The 20,978-nt window shown below is 51.5% G+C and overlaps 1 long non-coding RNA gene and 1 pseudogene across 1 annotated transcript; one reads left to right on the top strand and one right to left on the bottom strand.

Moving 5' to 3' along the window:
• Positions 1 to 1,387: 1,387 nt before the first annotated feature.
• On the bottom strand, positions 1,388 to 4,334 carry LOC109783804 (uncharacterized; annotated as a pseudogene).
• A 12,161-nt stretch (positions 4,335 to 16,495) lies between these two features.
• LOC141021006 (uncharacterized) lies at positions 16,496 to 19,632 on the top strand. Its single transcript, XR_012181003.1, has 2 exons — positions 16,496 to 16,525; positions 16,618 to 19,632. It is a non-coding gene; the product is annotated as an uncharacterized lncRNA (long non-coding RNA).
• Positions 19,633 to 20,978: the final 1,346 nt, after the last annotated feature.

Below are 20,978 nucleotides of genomic sequence, written 5' to 3'. Positions count from 1 at the left end.
GTTTTTTTGAGGAACCCTGTCTTGCTCGTTAAACAGTCACGGACTCGAATTGATCGTTGGGGTGCAATGGCAAATGTTTCTTGTCTCGTAATTTCTGCTCCTTGCGCAAATTATTTTTTTGGAAAGCTCGTGCCAAACATCTGTTGTCTCGGATAATTCCTGCTCGCGCAGCATGATAGAGATTTTAGTGAGTACTACCTCCTTCCTAAAATGTGAGGTGCGCTTTGACTTTTCTGGTCTTCATCGTATAACTTTGACTATGATTTTCACTTGTTGTATGTCCACTAAATTTGTATAAATATACATGAAATAACACTGTTTTGCAAGACAAATATGATATTATTGGTTACATATTCGATGCATGCATTTTTAGGCTAGTCATGCTTGAGAGTAACTTAGTCTATGTTACTATCTCCATAGTGGGTACTATAGTTCTGGTTTATTGGTCTCCATTGTATTTTGTGCCAAATTTTGACCATAAATATAACTAACAAAATATTCATGCATGTCATAAAAAATTATATCATTGAAAACTATGTTCAAATGCGAATCCAACGATATAATTTTTGTTGACATGCACTAACATTTGTCAGTTAAATCTTTGATCAAAATTTAGCATAAATTACAAAATGGCCAATAAACCAGGACGAAGGTAGTAGTAACATATATGTGGTATCATGCAAGCCTTCACTTATTTAGACGTAGACTCATCTTGTCTCGGGGTGTGTGATGTTACGGTAACATATTTATGTTACCTCAAACCTTTCTTTCCTCATTAATTGCTTGCCACATTAGCAAATTCATTTTGATATACGTTATGTTACTAGCTAAGTTACTCCCACTATGACTAGCCTTAGACTAGCCACAATGGGAATAATTTCAGCAGTAACATCGAGTCCAACTCAGCAAATTTTCTTACGTGGCAATGAGTTAATGAGGAGAGAGGTAGTTTGAGTAACTTAGCTAGTTACTGTAACATCACATGTCCCAATGCAACATGAGTCTATAACCTAATAAATAAAGCTTTGTATGAAACCACACTTGTTACTACCCACTATGAAGGTAGTAACATAGTCTAGGGATATGTGTATGTTACTCTCCACTGTGGCTAGTCTTAAACCTCTTCCAATGCACAAGTGCTTAAATGAGGTGCTAAGCACATTAAATAGTTTAGCAACTATAGTCCCCAATGCATAGGTGCTTAACTTGTTAGGCTGCTGCCAATGGACCGGTGCTTAGATGGGGTGCTAAGCATATTAAATAGCTTAGCAACCAAACTCCCCAATGCATAGGTGCTTAGCTTCTTGTAGCTAAGCTCTCTTCATTTAATTAGTCCAAGGATCTTTTGTAGTATATAAACTTTGTGGCATATTTATGCTACGTATTAAGCAAATAATATCCCTTGAGGAAAACACATGGAAATATAGTTGACTTGAGTCCATACATAAAGTGCCAAAAAAATATTATGAAAATACATGAAATTACACCTACAATTAATGGTGCTTAAAATAAATGATGATAATAATCTATTTTGGCCCAAACTTTTTCCAAATATGCTCTACCAAATCAGTTTTGAGTGCTCTGTGAGTCCCACGATCTCGGATTCTTGCATCCCTTTGTAGCACCTGGGCGAATACCGGTATGTCGCCGTGTGTGAATACTGATGATAGAACAATGATGTCCCTGCCTCCTTGTTCAAATCAAGAATATTAGCCGCCGCTTCTTTTTCATCCTCGACTACCATATTGTGAAGAATGATGCAAGCTATCATGACCTTCTGGATATCACCCCGGTCATACAAACGTGCAGGACGACGCAAGATAGAGAATCGACCCTGCAAAACACCAAAAGCACGTTCCACATCCTTCCTTGCCCCTTCTTGATGTGCAGCAAACAACTTGTGCTTCTCTGTTTGTGGCATCGATATTGTCTTCACAAAAGCTGCCCATTCTGGGTATATCCCATCTACAAGGTAACAACCATGTTGATATTCCTTGTCATTTACAAAAAAGTTCACTCGAGGAGCTTGGCCTTTCAGTTGCTTGATAAACAATGGTGATTGATTTAGCACATTGATGTCATTGTTTGACCCAGCAATACCAAAGCAGGCATGCCATATCCGGAGATCTTGCGAAGCAACTGCCTCCAGAATAAGACTAGACCACCCTTTATCACCACGAGTAAATTGGCCCTTCCATGCAATAGGACATTTTTCCCAACGCCAATGCATACAATCCAGGCTTCCTAACATGCCAGGAAACCCACGGCCTTCGCCAATGCAGAGTAAGCGCTCTGTATCTTCAGTGTTGGGGCTTCGCAAATACTCTGCAGCATAGGTATCAATCACTCCTTGCACAAAGTTCTTCAAGCAATCAACTGCGGTAGTCTCGCCAATCTTGAGATATTCATCAAGACTATCTGCAGGCGTGCCATAAGCCAATTGGCGTGTTGCCGCCGTGCACTTTTGCAGTGGAGAGAGCCCTTCACGGTTAAGCGCATCTGTCCTTGTGGTGAAGTATGGAGACCACTCACCTAGCGCATTGACGAGCGAAGAAAGAGAGGTCGTCTCATCCTGAATCTTCTCCGATTTTTTTTGGCGCGGCAGAGAGGATTGTCGCAGAAGTAATCTCGTACAAGCTGTTGATGTGCTTCTTCACGCGGTCTATTCACGTATATCCTCGGACCACTTCTGCTAAGTGATCTTGCTTGAAGAGCCTCAAGTGTTCCCTTCAACTCCACAGCAATCTCCTCGGCGAAGGAGTCTAGCATGTCCTCCTCGGCTAGGAATTCATCAAGTGTGTATAACTCTGTTGGATATGTAGTGTTTCTGGCATCACTATCATGTTGTTGATCTGTATCATCAGGATCATCTGGTGGATGGTTATACATAGGCCTGAAACATGTAACAAACAAGACAACAATTGTACACATCAGAATAAGATCGAACAAGTTAAGTGACGAACTTCTCGTGATAAAAACAGAATTGCGTTTGATTTTGCTTCATCTACTAAAAATAGAGTAATTTTGTACACCCTAATCTTATTCTGTCTGAACCAATTTCTCATAGAACTTCAAATTGTCCGTGTACAACATCTGAAACTTCAGATCAATAGATCCTTATGCATTTCCATCAGATCAATAAAACTCAGTTTGGTTCTGTCAAAAAATTGTTGCCTGATAATTCGTATGAGTAGATAGCAATACCTTGAAATTACTTGTTGGTTCTAAACTGAACTGAACTCAGTTTGATCCTATATAAAAGGATTGCTACAGACGTATCTAGATGTAGTATAATCAACTACGTCCCTTCCAACTACAAGTAACTCTAAACTAAACTGAACTGAACCATTGTGTATTATGAGCTGAACTAGTACGTTCTGAAATCAATTAGAATGCCAATTATCAGTCAAATTTTGGCCACAGCCCAAGTCTGATGCAGAGAAAAATCTCATCTAAGCAAGAATGGGAGGGACAAAGCATGAGGCGCACTAGGATACAGAACAAAAGAGTATTCTGATTTGTGAAAGGACGATACCATCGAGCAGATTGTGGCTGGCCGGCGGAGCTAGTTCTGTAGTATCCTGATACAAGCTAGTGTCCATTGCATCAATGCTGATACTATTGTCATACTAAATTCCTTCAATTGCCTAAAACAAAATCAACTAGTAGTACATTCTGTAAGATTTTTAGATGGGCAATGTACAAAAGAAATCGTGGACTGTAGTTTTTATGACAAAGTTGCAGGAATCTGGGACTAGGCCATGCCGTTGAGATCACATACTATTTATATCAGACTCAATTCTACATGGTTCAGACTTCAGACTATCAATTATCTATGGTTCAGATGATATGCTATTCAGATTAGAGTCTCGATGCTATGGTTCAGTCTATCAATTACATATTGTTCAAACTATCAATTAGCAAGAAGCAGAGAAAAAACCCATCTAAGCATGGACAGGAGAGAGCAAGCACATGGTGAAATTGAACGTTTTGAAACAAACTAGCGGATCTTTTTTTTGTGAAAAGAATTAATTACCTTTGAGCCGTCTGTGAGTGGCCGGAGGAGCTCCCGGCTGCGGTGAACTGAACTTGTGGCGCCAGTGGCGAACTGAACTGAACTGGACGGTCCATGCAGGCTCGAGGGTCCGCCGGAGCTTCAACGACCAGGCAGAACGACGGCTGACGCGGCGATTGAGAGGCGTGGCAGCACCGCACGGTGAGGACGAAGTGGCTGCGCTGGGGCGGCGGCGCACGGCGAGGAGGAAGAGGAGGCGAAGGCGCCGCTCGGTCGCTGGGAAGAAGGGGATAAAAACAGAAGAGACGAAGGTATACGACGCTTCACACGGGATCGAATTTACTGCGTTTTCACCTAGGGTCGTGTCCTTGGAGTCGTTCCTTCGTGGGGTTACCGGTTCGTTCTCTCTCCTCCTTAATTAACCTGCCACGTATGAATTTTGCTAAGCACCGATCCAGGTTGGAGCACTGGGACTAGCCTAAGCTCTCTTCATTTAATGAATTAATTAATAAACTTTGCATTGGTGAGTTTGCTTCATTTAAATGATTTGCCTAGGTTCGCATGCTTGACGTTGGTTTTTCTTAGGGTCACCAAACTCATCTCTCTTCTCTTAATTGTCTTGCCATATCAGATTTTTCGTCTAGCGGGGGTGCCCATTGGGCTACCCATATGCACAGGGATACAGGCAAAAAATTGGCTAGTAATACATATCTAAATAAAAAAACTCAGTGCATCAGGGTGGCCCAGAAATGATGCATCAGGGTCGGCCCGTTTCAGCGACGCGTCCGCGGCCCAACACAGCAGTACGCCTGTGTACGCACTCACGCTGTTCGCTTACCGATCCACCTCCTCATGTAGTCACCGCACGTATAGCTCCACTCAAAAGAAAAAACGTACTAGTCACGTATCCTTTTTTTTGATAAACTACTACGTATCCTAATCAATCCAGCTTCCACGAAAAATAACTAATTGATCCATCTCCCTCAAAAAAGAAAAACCAATCGATCCGTAGACTATCAATCGATTAGAGCATCTTCAAGCGGCGTATAAAAGTTTCGCGTGCTAAAATAGTTTTAGTGCGCCACTTGTCGGGGATATCATGCGACATATGCCGGGGGTGGCTTATCATGGATGGGGACAAGAGTACGTCGCCGGACTCTAGAAGCGGGAGTGAGTGAGACCGCATACGCCTGCGAATCTTACCCAGGTTCGGGGCTCTCCCAGAAGACAACACCCCTAGTCCTGCTCTGCGGGGTCTCCGCATGATCACTATCTCAATAAGGTAGCTACAAGCTTGCTCCCTGAGCTGTTTAGTTAGAGGAGGAAGAAGAACAAGGCTAGCCCTACTTCACTCTCTCTATGTGGGTGTGTAGAAACTAAGGTGCTGAACCCTTTGCATGGGGTGACCTGGGGGTTTATATATGCCTACCCCCAGGGGTACAATGGTAATCCGGCCGGGTGTAGAACCCGGCCGTCAGTGTCTCTGGTCGCCGGCTTCTCCGCCGGCTGCTGGGGCCCGCCGACTGCCATGATCTCGGCCGACAGATAGGGCCCGCCGCCTGCGGGCCATGCTAACTGCTTTATACTGTAGCCTCGCCCCTGATGACGGGGGCTTCGTGGAGGGGAGCGTGGCTACAGTCCCACCGCCTGGCGGTCGCTCACTGTAGCCACACCCCGTCTTATCTGGTTAATGGCGCACATACTCCAATGGAGGGGGGGCCGCTTGCTAAGAGTCGGCCCACTCTCACGCCGCCTGCTCAGGGTCCGCCGCCTTCTGGTAGCTCACGGACAAGTAGGGCCCGCCGCCTGCGGGCCGTACCGACCGCCCGTCGTGGGAGCATGGCTCCCTCTGGCGTGGATGATGTCATGGGCTGCGTGGCCACAGTACCGCGCCGGGCGAGGGGTGTCCGCTTGGTACACCGCACTGTATCCACGCCCTGCCCTGGATTTGGGGGGGGGGGGCAGGTTGCACTGTAGCCACTCCCCGTCTCGTCGTTGTAACAAGGTGCTAACTTCGAGGGGACAAGGGGCCGCCTGCTAGGAGTCGCCCCTCCTCGTGGCCGCCTTCCGGGATTCCGCCGCCTTCTAGCAGCCGGCCGCCTAGACTAGCCGGCCCAGGAAGGCGGTCGTTCGCCTTGGAGGTGTGAGGGGCGCAGCTAGCCCCGATGTCTTGAAATACCATGGGGGCTGATGAGGCTACCCGTGGTCATTTACTCCGACAGTAGTCCCCGAAGCCGGTGGGGCGCCGCGGCTGGAAAGGCGAGAAGCCTCAGCAGCTTCCTACTCCGAGTGGTCTGTTGAAGTTGCTTCGTCCGTCTTCTGGAAGCGCCGACAGCTAGGAGCCGGCAGTGGCCAGGCTGGCCGCGTGGTGAATTCGAAACGTCGTGGAGGGGCCGGGTGGCCGCCAGTCGGATGACAGGCTTGCCTCCCGTTGCTCGCCCACCATGCGGCGCCAGCAGGCCAGGCCGGTCTGCCAGCCCACGCGCGCGACGGGACGTCGCCGCAGGCCGGGGCCCGCCACTACAAGGCCTCGGCACGCGCGCGGATCCGTTGTGGCCGAGGCGGGTGGTTGGGCTCCTATGGTGCATTAATCACGCGCCATTAAGGCGCGAAAGGCGCGGGGGTCGTGGGGGGAGTGAGCGCAGTTAATCCCACGATCCCCACGTCTTGCCCCCTCGGCTCCGCCGCCAGGGGGCTATAAGTAGGGGGAGGAGGGGGCGGCAGGGGCACGCGTGCCCTCCTCGCCCTTCGTCCTTGCCATTCTCCTTCCTCTTCTCCTTGCTGCCGACGCACCCCTTCCTCTTGCCGAGGCGCTGCAGCAGCTTGCCGTCACCAGGCCTCTTCGCACCGCGGCTTCCTCGCCCCGCCGCGGACTCCACGCTCGTCGCCACGCCGCGCGTCCGTCGAGCCTCCATATCCATGGCGCGCGAACGGGCCGGCGATTGGGATGGCTCCAACGTCCATGAAGACCACCTCACTTTCCTTCGCCAGACGCGGCGGCTGCCTCACGAGACGCACGTAAAGGTGCGTGTTCCTCCCGAGGCGGAGATCTCGCCGGCGCCGGAGGACGGCGAACACGTCGTCTTCCGGTCACACTTTCTTCACGGCTTTGGCCTGCCGGCGAGCAGCTCCTTCCGCTCCTTCCTCACCTTCTACAAAGTCCAGCCGCACTACCTCATGCCGAATACGGTGGTGCTGCTGGCCGCCTTCGTCACTCTCTGCGAAGGCTACTCGGCACACTCCCCACCCTTGAGCTCTAGGGGGAGCTCTTCTACCTTAAGCTCGACACCGCCATCAAGAACGAGGCGGCTCAGTGCAGGGCCTGCGTCGCAGTGCGGCGTTCAGGGACCGGGGTCCGCTTCTCGGCCCTTGCCTTGCTACAGTCTGCCAAGCTGTGGCGGAAATCTTACTTCTACGTCAAGAATATCCATCCGACGATGGACTATGTCAACCTGCCGGCTTATACAGCTGGCCCACCGGTCGAGCCCCGCACCAACTGGCAGTTCCGGCTGAAGAACCTGTCGGCCGCCTCCTCTGCCGCTCTTGCCCGGCTTCAGGTGATGACTGAGTTGGAGGGCCTCAAGGCCTCGGATCTGCTGACCGCCTTCGTGGCGTGCCGGGTGCTGCCCCTCCAAGCCCGGCCTCACATCATCAGCCAGATGAGCGGGCACCGGGACCCTTGCCGGATGTGCACCAAGGAGCTGCCAGACGTGGAGGTGGTTCGGCTGGTGAATTACTTCTCCAACTGCAAGCTCTCGGAGAAGGAGTGTCGGAGTAATGGGCCATGGGTAGCTTAACCCGAGTCCCTGAGCATTTCAAGACATTTGGGCCGGCTGCATCCCTCAAGCATCCAGAATGAAGCGCCGCCTTCTGGTGGCCGGCTGGCTCTAGCGGTCGGCTGCCAGAAGACGGCAAAGCACCAGAAGACGGCACCATGACGGGCCGACTCCTAGCAGGCGGCCTCCAGAGAGGCCGGCTCCTAGCAGGCGGCCCACGATGCCCTCAGAATCAGCGCCCCCCCATTAAGAAGACAAGACAGGATGTGGCTACAGTGTAGCCCATCACCCCAATATCCAGGGCTTGGCATGGCCACAGTGCCCCGTACAGGCGGATATCTCCGCACGACGCGGCACTGTTGCCACTCCATCCTTGACGTTACCCTTGTCAGGCGGAGCCCTGTTCCCACGACGGCTTGTCGGTATGGCCTGCAGGCGGCGGGCCCTACCAGGCAGCGAGAGCCCGGAAGGCGGTATAGCCTGACCAGTCGGACCCAAGGGAGACCGGCCTCTAGCAGGCGGCCTGCTCCTCCCTCGAGGTCCGTGCGACATTAACCAGATGAGACACGGTGTGGCTACAGTGATCTTCCACCAGACGGCGGGACTGTAGCCACGCCCCTTCCCGACCAAGCATGCGTCATTAGCATTGCGGCTACAGTAACCAGCCGCCGACCAGACTCGCAAGCGGCGGAGGCGGCCTGTCGGCTCCGTACCAGACCAGTCGGTGGGGCCCACCAGGCGGCGGGCCCCAGCTGCCGGCGGAGAGGCCGGCGACCAGAGACACTGACAGCCGGGTCCTACACCCGGCCAGATTACCATTGTACCCCTGGGGGGTAGGCCTATATAAACCCCCCAGGGCACCCATGCAAAGGGTTCCCAACCTGTTAGAATTAGACTCATACATAGAGAGAGGGGAGAGCTAGCCCTGCTTTCTCCTACCTCTAGCATACAGCTCGAGGAGCACCATCGTACTCACTAGTGCCTTAGTGATCACGCGGAGACCCCGCAGAGCAGGACTAGGGGTGTTATCTCCGAGGATAGCCCCGAACCTGGGTAAAGTGCGCCGGCGTTCGTGTCTACGCCTCATCCCGCTTTCAGGAACCGGCGACGTTCTACTCACTCCCACCATGATAAGCCATCCTTTGGCATATGTCGCACCCAACCCCCGACATTTGGCGCCCACCGTGGGGCGAGGTGCACCGTCTCCCGGAGACCTGTTCTGGACAGGAACCTTGTTCCTTCCTGGCGAGCGCAGCCAGCCCGGCACGCCAGACGGCGTCTGCGCCGACGCGCTGCATGGCGCAGAGGTCGCCTGCGCGGCGAGCTGCCTCACCGATCTTGTTGGCGAGATTCGCCTCTCCGACGAGCCCGCATCTGACGCGGGCACAGAAGGCCCTGAGAGTCGCCTCATCAGCCTCCTCGATCAGCTCCACGTCGCCAGCGAACCTGCTGTGGACTTGGAGTCGGTTGGTTCCACCGACCCGATGCTTGTCGACTCCGACATGGCGTCGCTTGACGCATTCCCCACCAACATGGTGGTCTACGACGAACCGCTCCCTCGAGCGGATAGTGGCGGAAGGACCGTCACGGAGGTGCTCGATACCCGCTCGAGGCAGCGCTGCAAGACCTGACTGCGCCTATCCCAGAAGACGCCGATGCCGAGACGCTGGAAGCATGGCGCGTCCAGCTCGTCGAGAGCGCCAAGCGGCTAGCCAGCATGAGACGCCTTTCGGAGGCTTACCAGCGCGAGATGGACCGCGTCGTTGGCGGTACGCCGGCTCCTGGTGGGCCTAGCCGCATCGGCATGGTCCAGCTGCGCGGCGCGGTCATTGCCAGCATGTTCGGGGCAGATCGCCCTGTCTACGCCACGCCCGCGGAGAATATACGAGCTGCCCAGGCGGCAGCGGACGAGCTGGACAAACTCGAGGGCGACGAGCGTCGCCTCATGACGGAGCGCATCCAGCGGCTCATTGACGCGGCTGCCGAGCAGCAAGAGGCCGGCCGCCGCACTGAAGCACCCAACCGGTGGAACGACGATCCGCCTCCTCGCCAAGATCAAGGCGCGACATCCCGGACGCCGACTGGTGGCGGCCGCGATAGAAGAGACAAGGAGCCGGCTGCCAGCCGCGGCCGGACTCGCATCACCATCGAGCGCGACCAAGACGGCCGCCCGAGAGCAGTGGAACGACGGGACGACTGTCCGCCTCCTCCTCCCCCCCCGTAGGGAGAGACGCGCTTCCCCGCCGCCAGTTGACCACCCGGCACTCGGCGACCGCCTTGGCCGCCGAGATGAGTCGGAGAAAACGATGCCCGCCACCGGATCGACCGCCTCAACCGATCTCTGGCGCTAGAAGAAGAAGACGCATTGGGTCTGCCTTGTTTTGTCCCCGCATCCGAGATGAGCCCTTCCCCAAAGGGTTCACGCTCCCAAGAGATACGCCCAAGTATACCGGCTCCGTGAAGCCGGAAGACTGGCTGGTCGACTACTCCACGGCCCTCAGCATAGCGTACGGCAACAAGCGAGTTGCCATGAAGTACGTCCCGCTCATGCTCCAAGGCACAGCTTGGACATGGCTGAACAGCTTGAAGCCCCGCATCATCAACAGCTGGGTAGATTTCACCGAAGCCTTCATCCGCAACTCCACTAGCACGTACAAGCGGCCGCCCAAGCCTCGCCAGCTCTCCCTGTGCGTCCAAGGCCCCAACGAGTCGAATCGCGACTACCTCACGCGCTGGGCCGAGCTGCGCAACTCTTACGAGGGCGTGCACGAGGTGCAGGCCATCGAGTACTTCACTGCCGGGTGCCGAGAGGGCACCCTTCTCAAGCACCGACTTCTCTGCGACGAGCCGGCAACCCTCGACGAGCTGCTGATCATAGCAGACAAGTACGCCACGGCTGACTCCTCCATGAAGGCGGAGATTCAAGTTGATGCATCTGGCAAGGTGGCTCCCCAAGCTCCTCAGACCCCGGCTGGTGACACCGGTCGGCGCCAGCAGCAAAGCGACAACAAGCGCAAGGCCACGCAGCCGGCTTCCACAAGCCGACAGGTGGCGACGGTTGAAGACCAACAGCCGGAAGGGCAGCCTCTACCCAAGCGTTAGAAGGGCGGCAAGCCCAACTGGTTGCCCGCCTTCTCATACGAGCAGACTCTCAATGCACCCTGCAAGCTTCACAGCGGCGCGAAGCCGTCCAACCACACCACTCGAAAATGCCAATGGCTCACCAGGATCGCCAAGGGCGATGGACTCCTGCCTCCTCCGCCTGCAGGCCCGCCGCCTCCTCCTCTTCAGCAGCCGGCGGTTCGGCCAGTCGGCGCAATAATATATGAATATCCTGAAGAGCATGGAGCTTACGTCGTGTCACCAGCGTGGCCGACGATAAGCACAGCAGACGACAACGGCAACAAGAAGTACATGCAGTAGCATCAGAGACCCCCCGAGTTCATGCATTGGTCTGAGAAGCCTATCAGTTGGAGCAGAGCTGACCACCCGGAGGTGATGCCCTCTCCTGGTTCTTATGCCCTAGTCTTGGATGCCACCTTCGCGACAGAGAGGCGGGCTACTCGCTTCTCCCGAGTTCTGATAGATGGCGGCAACAGCATCAACATCCTATACGACACTATGGAGAAGTTAGGAATCAAGCAGAAACAACTTCAGCCCAGTCGGACTGTATTCCATGGCATAGTCCCTGGCCTTTCCTGCTCACCAATCGGCAAGATCCAGATAGACGTCCTTTTCGGATACAAAGATCACTTTCGCCGAGAGCCAGTATGGTTTGAGGTGGTGGACCTCGAGAGCCCCTACCATGCGCTACTTGGCCGGCCTGCTCTGGCCAAGTTCATGGCGGTCCCCCACTATGCTTACCTCAAGATGAAGATGCCGAGTACCAAGGGAATCCTAACCATAGTCGGAGACTACAAGAAGTCGTCCACCTGTGCGGCAGACAGCAGCCGGCTAGCCGAGTCCCTCGTGATTGCAGCAGAGAAGCGGCTCCTTGACCGGGTTGTGGCAATGGCAGGCAAGCAGCCGGAAATGTCGCCAAACCCCAAGGAGTCGGAAGCTGAGGGCTCGTTCAAGCCGGCAAAGGAAACAAAGAAGATACCCTTGGACCCGGAGGACCCGGAGAGGCACGCTGTCATAGGTGCAAACCTTGACAGCAAATAGGAAAGCGAGCTCGTCGATTTCCTCTGTGAGAATCGGGACATCTTTGCATGGTCTCCCAAGGACATGCCGGGTGTTCCGACGGATTTCGCCGAGCATAAGCTACATGTCGGACCTGATGCCAAGCCAGTCAAGCAGCCCTTGCGCCGCCTGTCAGAAGAGAAGAGAAGGGTCATTGGAGAAGAGACAACCCGACTTCTAGCAGCCGGCTTCATTATGGAAGTGTTCTTCCCAGAATGGTTAGCCAACCCAGTCCTTGTGCTGAAGAAGAATAAGCAGTGGCGCATGTGTATCGATTATACCAACCTCAACAAAGCTTGCCCCAAAGATCCCTTTACCCTGCCAAGAATTCACCAAGTGATAGACTCCACAGCCAGATGCGAGCTGTTGAGTTTTCTGGATGCATATTCAGGGTATCATCAGATCAAGCTGAACCCGGACGATAGGCTGAAGACCGCCTTCATCACACCATTCGGAGCCTTCTGCTACCTGACCATGACGTTCGGCTTGTGGAATGCCGGCGCCACATTTCAACGTTGCATGCAGAAGTGTCTCCTCAAGCAACTCGGCAGAAACGCCCATGTCTACGTGGACGATGTTGTGGTGAAGACGGAGAAGTGTGGCATGCTGCTAGAAGACCTTAAGGAAACCTTTGAAAACTTGCGTCGCTTTCAGATCAAGCTCAACCCGGAGAAATGTGTCTTTGGAGTACCAGCCGGCCAGCTTCTTGGCTTCCTGGTCTCAGAGCGCGGCATAGAGCGCAACCCTGTGAAGATCAAGGCCATCGAGAGGATGGAGGTATCCACCCGAGTGCCGGATGTGCAAAAATTCACCGGCTACTTGTCATCCATCAGCCGTTTCATCAGTCGGCTGGGCGAGAAGGCTCTTCCCCTGTATCAGCTCATGAAGAAGACCACCTTTTTCGAGTGGAATGACAAGGCGGACGAAGCTTTTCTCCAGCTCAAGAAAGTGTTGACCACTCCGCCTGTCCTGGCGGCTCCGACTGCTAAGGAGCCCATGCTCCTCTACATCGCCGCCACCAGCCAGGTGGTCAGCACAGTCATAGTTGTGGAACGGAAAGAAGACGACAAGGCACTACCAGTCCAGAGGCCGGTGTATTACTAAAGGAAATATGCCCTAGAGGCAATAATAAAGCATTATTTATTTCCTTATATCATGATAAATGTTTATTATTCATGCTAGAATTGTATTAACCGGAAACATAATACATGTGTGAATACATAGACAAACAGAGTGTCACTAGTATGCCTCTACTTGGCTAGCTCGTTAATCAATGATGGTTATGTTTCCTAGCCATAGACATGAGTTGTCATTTGATTAACGGGATCACCTCATTAGGAGAATGACGTGATTGACTTGACCCATTCTGTTAGCTTAGCACTCGATCGTTTAGTATATTGCTATTGCTTTCTTCATGACTTATACATGTTCCTATGACTATGAGATTATGCAACTTCCGTTTATCGGAGGAACACTTTGTGTGCTACCAAACGTCACAATGTAACTGGGTGATTATAAAGGTGCTCTACAGGTGGCTCCAAAGGTACTTGTTGGGTTGGCGTATTTCGAGATTAGGATTTGTCACTCCGATTGTCGGAGAGGTATCTCTGGGCCCACTCGGTAATGCACATCACTATAAGCCTTGCAAGAATTGTGACTAATGAGTTAGTTGTGGGATGATGTATTACGGAACGAGTAAAGAGACTTGCCGGTAACGAGATTGAACTAGGTATCGAGATACCGACGATCGAATCTCGGGCAAGTAACATACCGATGACAAAGGGAACAACGTATGTTGTTATGCGGTTTGACCGATAAAGATCTTCGTAGAATATGTAGGAACCAATATGAGCATCCAGGTTCCGCTATTGGTTATTGACCGGAGAGGTGTCTCGGTCATGTCTACATAGTTCTCGAACCCGTAGGGTCCGCACGCTTAACGTTACGATGACAGTTATATTATGAGTTTATATGTTTTGATGTACCGAAGGTTGTTCGGAGTCCCGGATGTGATCACGGACATGACGAGTCTCGAAATGGTCGAGACATAAAGATTGATATATTGGACGACTATATTCGGACACCGGAAGTGTTCCGGAGAAGTTTAGGATAAAACCGGAGTGCCGGAGGGGTTACCGGAACCCCCCGGGGAAGTATTGGGCCTTGGTGGGCCTGAGGGGAGAGAGAGGGCAGCAGCCCAGGAGGTGGCGCGCCCCCTCCCATGAGGAGTCCGAATTGGACTAGGGGAGGGGGGCGCGGCCCCACTTTCCCTCTCCCTCTCCCTCTCTTTCCTTCCCCCTTCTCTCTTCCTAGTTGGACTAGGAAAGGGGAGTCCTACTCCTACTAGGAGGAGGACTCCCCCCTCTCCTTGGCGCGCCCCAAGGGCAGCCGGCCTCCCCCCTTGCTCCTTTATATACGGGGGCAGGGGGGCACCTCTGAACACACAATTGGTATACGATATTTTAGCCGTGTGCGATGCCCCCCTCCACCATATTACACCTCGATAATATCGTTGCGGAGCTTAGGCGAAGCCCTGCGTCGGTAGAACATCATCATCGTCACCACGCCGTCGTGCTGACGAAACTCTCCCTCAACACTCGGCTGGATCGGAGTTCGAGGGACGCCATCGAGCTGAACGTGTGCTGAACTCGGAGGTGCCGTGCGTTCGGTACTTGATCGGTCGGATCGTGAAGACGTACGACTACATCAACCGCGTTGTGATAACGCTTCCGCTTTCGGTCTACGAGGGTACGTGGACAACACTCTCCCCTCTCGTTGCTATGCATCACCATGATCTTGCGTGTGCATAGGAATTTTTTTGAAATTACTACGTTACCCAACAGTGGTATCAGAGCCTGGTTTCATGCGTTGATGCTATGCACGAGTAGAACACAAGTGAGTTGTGGGCGATATAAGTCATACTGCTTACCAGCATTTCATACTTTGGTTCAGCGGTATTGTGAGATGAAGCGGCCCGGACCGACATTACGCGTACGCTTACGCGAGACTGGTTTAACCGTTGCGAGCACTCGTTGCTTAAAGGTGACTGGCGGGTGTCTGTCTCTCTCACTTTAGTTGAACCGAGTGTGGCTACGCCCGGTCCTTGCGAAGGTTAAAACAGCACCAACTTGACAAACTATCATTGTGGTTTTGATGCGTAGGTAAGAACGGTTCTTGCTAAGCCCGTAGCAGCCACGTAAAAACTTGCAACAACAAAGTAGAGGACGTCTAACTTGTTTTTGCAGGGCATGTTGTGATGTGATATGGTCAAGACATGATGCTATATTTTATTGTATGAGATGATCATGTTTTGTAACCGAGTTATCGGCAACTGGCAGGAGCCATATGGTTGTCGCTTTATTGTATGCAATGCAATCGCCATGTAATTGTTTTACTTTATCACTAAGCGGTAGCGATAGTCGTAAAAGCAATAAGTTGGCGAGACGACAACGATACTACGATGGAGATCAAGGTGTCGAGCCGGTGACGATGGTGATCATGACGGTGCTTCGGAGATGGAGATCACAAGCACAAGATGATGATGGCCATATCATATCACTTATATTGATTGCATGTGATGTTAATCTTTTATGCATCTTATCTTGCTTTGATTGATGGTAGCATTATAAGATGATCTCTCACTAAAATTTCAAGATAAAAGTGTTCTCCCTGAGTATGCACCGTTGCGAAAGTTCTTCGTGCTAAGACACCACGTGATGATCCGGTGTGATAGGCTCTACGTTCAAATACAACGGGTGCAAAACAGTTGCACACGCGGAATACTCAGGTTAAACTTGACGAGCCTAGCATATGCAGATATGGCCTCTGTAACGCCCCGAGACCGACGCTCCAGACGACTTCCATGTTTCTTGTTGTTGCCGTGTGTTTTATTTTGCTTGTTGCATTCATCATCACATCATACGCATTGCATCGGCATGTTTTCTTAAACTTTTAGTTGCTCGTAGTTGCCGCGTTCCCCTTGCCTTCGTTGACTGATCCGAGTCTAACCGGGTTTTCGATTCCCTCTTGTCTGATCGTTTGAACCTCTCTACATTTTACTCAGACCCCTCGCGCGCGCCCGAAACTTTCTCGAACCCGACCCGCTCAGTCATCACCGTTAGTTTCGGATCATCCCTAAAACATCTCCGATTTCTGATTTGGAATCCCCTAGCATTTTATCTCAACCGTCTGATTTTAATCAGATGATCCAAATACCCCTTCATTTCACTATTTAAAGACCCCTAGTCCATATGGGCAAACCCTAACTTCTAGGGAGATGTCCCATCCCGCCGCCAATCCAGAAAATCCTCTCGAGAACCCCCTCCCTCGATTCCACAGCCTCCTCCCACCTCCCTTCAGATCCAGCCAACCACCACAGCCAATTCCACTCGATCTGGACTGCCAGATCTTAGATCGGACGACCACGAGAGCACCGGAGCCTCCCGCATCGCTCGATCCAGATCGGATCGAGGCATCGACCTCCATCTTCGCGTCGCGCCTCGCCTGGCCACCGGCGACCGGGTCTCGCCGGAGCCACCACCCGCTGCATCAGGTCGCCACGCCCCTGCCTTCTCTTCTTTTGCTCCCCGTGCTCCACTCTCTCTCAACCTCTCTAATCTCCCTCGCCTCTTCCTTCTCTAGAAGGGACCCAACGCCATGGTCGTCGCCCCGTTGCTCCGAGACCAGCCGCCCTTCCCTGCCTGAGCCATCGCGCCGGCCGGCCAGGCCGTGCCCCGCCGTTTCCTTTCTCTCCGCCAGATCCGTCGCCCGGAGACCCATGCCCCATCGTTCCTGCGCGCCGTCAGGAGGACAACATGGATGCCCGAGCTCGTCGTCCCCGACCTCTTTTCTGCCAAGATCTGCCCCGCCGTCGTGGTTCCCCGGCGCCCGGACCTCCCCTGCTTCGCCAAGGCCACCAAGACCTCCTCAACTGTGCAACGCCGCCGGCCACCTCTCCGAGCAGAGCCGCCAGACCAGCAGGTTCCTTGCCTCGCGCCCTTTTTTCCCTTTTCCTGGCTCTCTTGCTCCTCTGACTGTCTCTCTCTCTCTGCTCATGAACAAGCTTGCCGCTGCCGCCTGGAACCAGCCCGACCCGACGAACCTCGCCGGGATCCCGTGCCGTTCATGTCCCTGGCCGTTTTCCTGCTCCGCTTCGGTCAAGGAGGACGACCCCAGCGCCAAGTCCCCTGCTCCAGATCGAGCCGCAGCGCTCGTGTTGACTGTGTCGCCAGCCACCATCTCGCCAAGCCCATCGGTCCCGCAGGGCCCAGCCGCTGCCGCTTCTCGGCTGGCCCAGCCCCGCTTCGGCCTGCCCGTGCCTCGTCCGTCACCGTTGACCGCGTCCGCGTGGTCTGCATCCCCGCGGCCCAGATCCGCTGGCCCACCGCTCCGCTTTCCCTTCGGCCTATTCGCCCAATGTGAGCAGCCCTCTCCTGTGCTGTTGGACCAGCAAGTTTCGGCCCATGTGATGTTTTTTTTTCAGGATCTGCGAATTTCTCTATTATCCAGAGTATTACTGTTTTACAGAAAACCCCTCTCGTTCATGCATTAATAACTAATAAACCGTGCATCGGATTAACATGATTTAAACATGTAAAATGCTTAGAATTTTGTGTAGTTTAATAATATGCCAATTTCACCCATGTTAAAATTGTCTAAAATGCTGTTTGTTTAAATTTGCTCAAATAACATGTTAAAATGATTTATTTCATAACTAAATAACCGTAACTCGGATTTTAATAAATTATATATGTAAATGGGGTAGAAAAATGCATAGATTAACTTGGTGCACTTCATTTTGCTGTTTAACAATATTAAAATTGCGTTTATGGCAGAACAGTACCAATCCCAATATATGGACATGAGGATTTTCCGGAATTGTTGTTGTTTGTTTCCAGCCTCATTTAACTTGCTTAAATAGTTAGTTTACTTATGCTTCACCCCTTGCCAGGGTTAATAACATTTAATATTGTTGGGTCCATAAACGAGAGAGAACTAAATAATTAAATGTGGTGTTTCGTCAATATGCAACTCGTTGCATATTGAGCTCCACTTAACTTGTAGTATTGTTTGTTGCACTTTGCCATGCCATGCATATTTAAATCGGACATGCATCATATTTGTTTTTGCATCATGCCATGTGTATGTGGTGGTTGTTTACTATGTTGTTTGTCTCTTTCCGGGTTGCTTCTCTCGTTAGCTTCGGTTTCTTTCCGGAGTTGTGAGGATTCGTTCGACTACGTCCGCTTGTCTTCTTCATGGACTCGTTCTTCTTCCTTGCGGGATCTCAGGCAAGATGACCATACCCTCGAAATCACTTCTATCTTTGCTTGCTAGCCGTTCGCTCTATTGCCATGCCGCGTTACCTATTCACTTGCTCTTCAAGCCTCCCAAATTGCCATGAACCTCTAACCTTTGTCACCCTTCCTAGCAAACCGTTGTTTGGCTATGTTACCGCTTTTGCTCAGCCCCTCTTATAGCATTGCTAGATGCAGGTGAAGTTGAAGATTGCTCCATGTTGGATTATGTTTATGTTGGGATATCACAATATCTCTTATATTATTAATGCATCTATATATTTGGTAAAGGGTGGAAGGCTCGGCCTTATGCCTGGTGTTTTGTTCCACTCTTGCCGCCCTAGTTTCCGTCATACCGGTGTTATGTTCCTTGATTTTGCGTTCCTTACGCGGTTGGGTGATTTATGGGACCCCCTTGACAGTTCGCTTTGAATAAAACTCCTCCAGCAAGGCCCAACCTTGGTTTTACCATTTGCCTACCTAAGCCTTTTTCCCTTGGGTTCTGCAGACTCAAGGGTCATCTTTATTTTAAACCCCCGGGCCAGTGCTCCTCTGAGTGTTGGTCCAACCTGTCAGTCGCCGGTGGCCACCAGGGGCAACTCTGGGCTGGCCTACCGGAAGCTTGGACAATCCGGTGTGCCCTGAGAACGAGATATGTGCAGCTCCTATCGGGATTTGTTGGCACATTCGGGCGGCTTTGCTGGTCTTGTTTTACCATTGTCGAAATGTCTTGTAAACCGGGATTCCGAGACTGATCGGGTCTTCCTGGGAGAAGGTTTATCCTTCGTTGACCGTGAGAGCTTATAATGGGCTAAGTTGGGACACCCCTGCAGGGTATTATCTTTCGAAAGCCGTGCCCGCGGTTATGTGGCAGATGGGAATTTGTTAATATCCGGTTGTAGAGAATTTGACACTTGACCTTAATTAAAACGCATCAACCGCGTGTGTAGCCGTGATGGTCTCTTCTCGGCGGAGTCCGGGAGGTGAACACGGTTTCAGGGTTATGTTTGACGTAAGTAGGGGTTCAGGATCACTTCTTGATCATTGCTAGATCACGACCGTTCCGTTGCTTCTCTTCTCGCTCTTATTTGCGTATGTTAGCCACCATATATGCTAGTGCTTGCTGCAGCTCCACCTCATTACCCCATCCTTTCCTTTAAGCTTAAATAGTCTTGATCTCGCGGGTGTGAGATTGCTGAGTCCTCGTGACTCACAGATACTTCCAAAACAGTTGCAGGTGCCGATGAGACCAGTGCAGGTGACGTAACTGAGCTCAAGTGGGAGCTCGACGAAGATCTTGTTCGTTGTGTTGTTTCTTTTCATTTTGATCAGTAGTGGAGCCCAGTTGGGACGAATAGGGATCTGGCAGTTGGGTTGTCTTCTTTTCTTTTGGTTCCGTAGTCGGACCTATGTGTGTATCTTGAATGATGTATGATTTTATTATGTATTGTGTGAAGTGGCGATTGTAAGCCAACTCTTTATCCCATTCTTGTTCATTACATGGGATTGTGTGAAGATGACCCTTCTTGCGACAAAACCACTATGCGGTTATGCCTCTAAGTCGTGCCTCGACACGTGGGAGATATAGCCGCATCGTGGGTGTTACAAGTTGGTAATCAGAGCCATCCCCGACTTAGGAGCCCCCTGCTTGATCGAATTGCTGGCGTTGTTGAGTCTAGAAAAAAATGTTTTGAGTTTTAGGATTATATATATCGGAGAGTAGGATTCTTTTTACTCCTCTGTCCCTTCGTTGCTCTGGTGAGGCCTCCTGACGTAGAAGTTTTGACTATTCTCTCCTCAAATTTCACTAAATTTTTTTTTTAGGATCACGCGGGTATCTTGGAATCGTTCCGATGGTTTTGTGACGAGAACATTGTTCTTGGTGCCTCCTGTCATTTAGGGGTTGTGGCAGTGTCCCGGGGAGTTGAGCTCCGAGGTGTTGTCGTCACAATTTTATCGTTGCAGTTCTGGAATACCTGAGTTTCGCCGACATCGAAATCTCTTTTATGCAGTTGTTGGTGAGATCACCTCGATGCCACCCAGTACTGGGGCGGGAGTTCGGGAGTATTGCCATAACTTGTATAACGGATGTTTTTCGAAGGTTGAGGTAAACGATTTCCGAAGATTTCTTGGTTATGTGTTGACGGATGGATACAGCTGGATCTAGGTATTGTTAGTTTGGGTGATATATTTTGTGTCCCCTGTATCCCCAACACCAGATTGCATAACCAGAAAGTTTCGGGAGTTTATAAGTGGGAATTCAAGTAGCTCTTAGGATATCTTTCCGACAGATGTATGATATGAGATTGGGGTTCGACGTCTAGTGGTCCGCCTGTATACGGTTGATTTTACAGTGGTCTCGTTGTGTCTTAAAGAGTCCATGGCTTTGCCGACTCGGGGACGCTTCGTATGTCATGTGCACAGCCTTGTACATGATGGTGCTGTACGATTGAGCCCGTGTGGGCCCCACCACGAAACTTCGGACGAAATATCTATCAGATGTTTGTTCCGGCTTATTCCGCAAGCCAACCCTTTGTTTTGTTTTAAGTTGTGGTATTCAAGTTGCTTCGAAGTCAAATGTTGAATCCATACCTTCCCTAAACGGTGTTCTCATATTTCTATGTGAATATTAATCCTTCTTGATCATCGAGATTGCCATCTTAATTCTATTTCCAACTGGTGTGTTTCTCTTCAAGATGATCCCATCAT

This window comes from Aegilops tauschii, chromosome 3, assembly GCF_002575655.3.
Source record: "Aegilops tauschii subsp. strangulata cultivar AL8/78 chromosome 3, Aet v6.0, whole genome shotgun sequence".
Lineage (NCBI taxonomy): Eukaryota > Viridiplantae > Streptophyta > Magnoliopsida > Poales > Poaceae > Aegilops > Aegilops tauschii.
This window is presented reverse-complemented; position numbering and strand designations above follow the sequence as displayed.